Source organism: Ranitomeya variabilis, chromosome 5, assembly GCF_051348905.1.
Source record: "Ranitomeya variabilis isolate aRanVar5 chromosome 5, aRanVar5.hap1, whole genome shotgun sequence".
NCBI lineage: Eukaryota > Metazoa > Chordata > Amphibia > Anura > Dendrobatidae > Ranitomeya > Ranitomeya variabilis.
This window is the reverse complement of record NC_135236.1, coordinates 58,722,636-58,727,047: the sequence shown is the minus strand read 5'-3', so window position 1 is coordinate 58,727,047 and position 4,412 is coordinate 58,722,636. Positions and strand designations below refer to the sequence as shown.

Genomic DNA, 4,412 nt, shown 5'->3' with positions numbered 1-4,412 from the left:
AAAAAGCATCCCTTATAGTCAAATGATTCGTTATAGAAAAATTAACAATAATGATTCTATCCTTAAAGAACAATTAAATGAGTTAAAATCAGGTTTTTTGGCAAGAAATTATCCAGCACATTTATTAAATGAAGCCGAATCTAAAGTTGTTAAATTATCTCAACATGATCTATTACAGAATCGAAAAAGAAATAAAACTTCTACAGTTAAAGATCAAAGATTTACGTTTGCCTTTACTCATAGTGTAATGGATAGGGAAATATACTCCACCATTAGGAAAAATTGGCACGTTCTGCACAATGATAGAGATCTTGTCAAAATCGCATCTATACCACCACAATTTGCGTATAAACGCACCAAAAATATAGGTGATTTGTTAGTGCATAATCGATTAGTGCCAGAAAGTCAAAATTGGATAGAACGATCTCTTCCTAAAGGAAATCGCAAATGCGGCAATTGTAATTTTTGTCAGCTCCATTTAACATTAAATCCTTTACGTTTGGGTGCAATAACACATATGGTCAACGATTTTATTCTTTGCAAAAGTAAATACGTTGTTTATGCAATTTTTTGTCCATGTCAGTATTTCTATATTGGCAAAACCATACGTCCCATGGTTACCCGATTCAGGGAACATCATAGATCAATCTTGACAGGAAAGGGTTCGTTAAGATTGATCGAACATATAAGAAATGAACATAGGGCGAATCCTGATGTATTGCGTTTTGCAGGTCTAGAGATGGTGAATGCTCCACAAAATGGAGGTGACCGCAATAGAATCCTGCTTCAGCATGAAGCGAGATGGATTCTTGATACCAACGCCCAAGGCCCTTTAGGGTTAAATGATAAATTGGACATGGCAGTATTCTTGTAGTATAGGGTGTTTTTACTTGTAAAAAACGTTCGCTATATTTTCTATTCATAGAATTTGATACTAATATAATAGCGATAGGAGGCCGTAGTCCTCACTCCCCTTCCCTGCACTCTCTCTTGCCTGTACCTGCTTTGCCTCGATGTATTCCTAAACCGCAGCAAGTAGCGAATAAAGGATCATACACAGCAATATCCTGGTGAGTGCCTCATCTTCTTTTATCCTTCATGATTGTACAGATCATATTATATAGCACTGTGTAATTACAATTGCTCATTTTGCCTCTCTACCCAGATAATTATTCTCTTTTCTATAAAATTAATGATATTACACAGTTAAAAAGTGACTAGCTGAATCCTGACTGTAATTTCTTAAACTGCCTGCTGTAAAAACATTTACGATTTGAAATATGTCATTCATATCTTCGAATTATACAAGATAAGAGTCAGATTTCAGTTACGTTTCTGTAGTGTAGTAGATATTGTAATTTCATAAACTGCACGGTGTGAATTACAATGTAGAATGCGACTCTGATATCTCCGGAGTGAATTGTTAGAGGGACAGTTACCAGTTAAGTTTCTGTAGTGTAGTGGTTATCACGTTCGCCTCACACGCGAAAGGTCCCCGGTTCGAAACCGGGCAGAAACACTTTTATTTCCATACAATGCAGTCCATATGGAGGTCTTGATGAATTTGGCCATCAGTGTATATTTAACAACTTTCCTTCTTAGCCAGTTTTAGTTTTTGAGAATTAATTTTTTACCATCCCTTTTTTCCAAGAGCCATAACTTTTACACTCTTTCCATCAGCGCAGATGAGGTTGAAGAAAATGGTCCATGACAAGGCTCCAACCTGCAAAACTGATCTGGCAACAGCAATCGGAGAAAGTTGGAGCCAGATTGATGAAGAGTACTGTTTGACACTCATTAACCCCTTAATCCCATTGGACGTACTCTGCCGTCGAGGTGACCTGGGACTTAATTCCCAGTGACGGGAGTTCGGCCGATCGCCGCCGGTGTCAGCTGTTTATTACAGCTGACATCCGGCACTATGTGCCAGGAGTGGTCACGGACCGCTCCCGGCATATTACCCCTGGAACACTGCAAAAACCATGATAAAAACACATGTAAAAAATGCAAGTCTCCTGAATTTAGCTAATTGGTGAAGAAAGGGTGCAAAATCTACAGCATCAAAAAAGCCTCAAATACTGCCTCTTGCTGCAGTTAGTTTTTTTAGCGCTTACTCACCATATCTAGGTTCTTCCTTTTTGGGAAAGGATAATAATTAATAATGCTAAATAATAAAAAGTGTAGTAAATAAATTACAATCATTTAACTCTGTAACTGACTGACCAAATGAACACATTACACACGATACTGATAATTAATTTTACATTTGTTTTACCAATCTAATTTGATGCACATATGTTCCAATTGAATACTGCCGCCTATATATATATATATATATATATATATATATATATATATATATATATAAATATAAAGCTCAGAAATCTGTAGTAGCTCACTCTCTACAAATCCACAGTTCTCGCCCAATTTGGGTGAGGGAAACAACAGTTGGGACGGATTATAGCAACGGTGCCAAAGAATCACTGCTAAAGGGGCCGCACCACCACACAAACATTTCACAAACACCATACAAACATCACACACACAGCACACATACACCCACCCACAAGCACAACACCACACAATTGCCACAACACACCACACAACCAGACCACTCTAGACACACACTACACAAACACCACCCCACAAATACCACAACACCACCCTATAAATACCAAATGCACACCACACACATACATGCACAACACCACCCCATAAATACCACATGGGCACCACACACACACGCACACGCACACGCAAGGACCACACACGCATGTAAACCCACTCAGATGGATTCACCCTACGCACACGGAAGAACATTACTGAGCAGCAATATTGGTCAGGCTAAAAATGACTCATAGTAAGATTGTCATTATTGCTTACAGTACAGGGAGCTTTCATCACTGAAGCTGCTGAGGTAAAGTGAAAGCTGAGCTCTGATTGCTATGGGCAACTAGACAAGTCTGCCTGTGAGGCAGTTTTCATTACTGAGATGTGAGCTCCTTCAGGTGACACTGAAAATTTTACTTTAGGTACCATAATAACTAGTGTTGAGCGATACCGTCCGATACTTGAAAGTATCGGTATCGGAAAGTATCGGCCGATACCGGCAAAGTATCGGATCCAATCCGATACCGATACCCGATACCAATACAAGTCAATGGGACTCAAGTATCGGACGGTATCCCTGATGGTTCCCAGGGTCTGAAGGAGAGGAAACTCTCCTTCAGGCCCTGGGATCCATATAAATGTGTAAAAGAAAGAATTAAAATAAAAAATATTGCTATACTCACCTCTCCGACGCAGCCTGGACCTCACGGAGGGAACCGGGAGCATTCTTTGCTTAAAATTCGCGCGTTTTCTTCCTTCTGTGACGTCACGGCTTGTGATTGGTCGCGTCGCCCATGTGGCCGCGACGCGACCAATCACAAGCCAGAACGTAATTTTAAAATCACTGAAGGACCTAAAATTACGTCACGGCTTGCTGTGATTGGTCGCGTCGCGGCCACATGGGCGGCACGCGACCAATCACAAGCCGGGACTTCACGGAAGGAAGAAAACGCGCGAATTTTAAGCAAAGAACGCTCCCGGTTCCCTCCGTGAGGTCTAGGCTGCGTCGGAGAGGTGAGTATAGCAATATTTTTTATTTTAATTCTTTCTTTTACACATTATTACATTAATGTTGTTTCGAGACCGATACCCGATACCACAAAAGTATCGGATCTCGGTATCGGAATTTCGATACCCGCAAGTATCGGCCGATACCCGATACTTGCGGTATCGGAATGCTCAACACTAACCATAACCAATAATTTAACATATTTTCTGCGAGTGAAGCCACAGGTATTCTACTAGTAAAAACATATAGTAAAAGAAAAAGTGAGAATTGGATAATGGAAAAGAGAAAAACACACATACCACTACCTATAAGAATGTGGAGGCCGAAGCACCACCAATGGCACCAAACGTGTAGGCAGTAGTACTACCAAACATCCTCCTTTGCCTCTGGCAAGCATATTAGTTGGAAGATAGCAGAGAAATGTATGGACTACACAGCACATCCCTCTTATTCACAGCAGGATGTTACCTCTGACACCGACACCATCAGTTTGGGTTAGTATTTGGAACTCTTCACCTCCACAATCACCAATGAGACGGACATAGCGCTCCTGGACCTCTACAGATTCCGCCCATTCTGGACTGATTTTCTTCCTGGCACACCCTATTCCTTTATTGAAAGTGAGGTTTTCACAAAGACCATCCTTGGTCGAAACGTTAACCCTAAATTATTGTCCGTCAAACTCTTCATAGGCTATTGAGCACCTGATGATGACTGAACGCACAAATAAAAGCATAATTTTTGCATAAACCTTCAAGTTTCATGTGTGCGGCTGTTTCTCTGTAAGCATAGG

General features: G+C 40.6%; 1 non-coding gene across 1 annotated transcript; it reads left to right on the top strand.

The window, feature by feature from the left end:
• The first annotated feature begins 1,446 nt into the window (after positions 1–1,446).
• On the top strand, positions 1,447–1,519 carry TRNAV-CAC (transfer RNA valine (anticodon CAC)). Its single transcript has one exon. It is a non-coding gene; the product is annotated as a tRNA-Val (tRNA).
• The last annotated feature ends 2,893 nt before the right edge of the window (positions 1,520–4,412 follow it).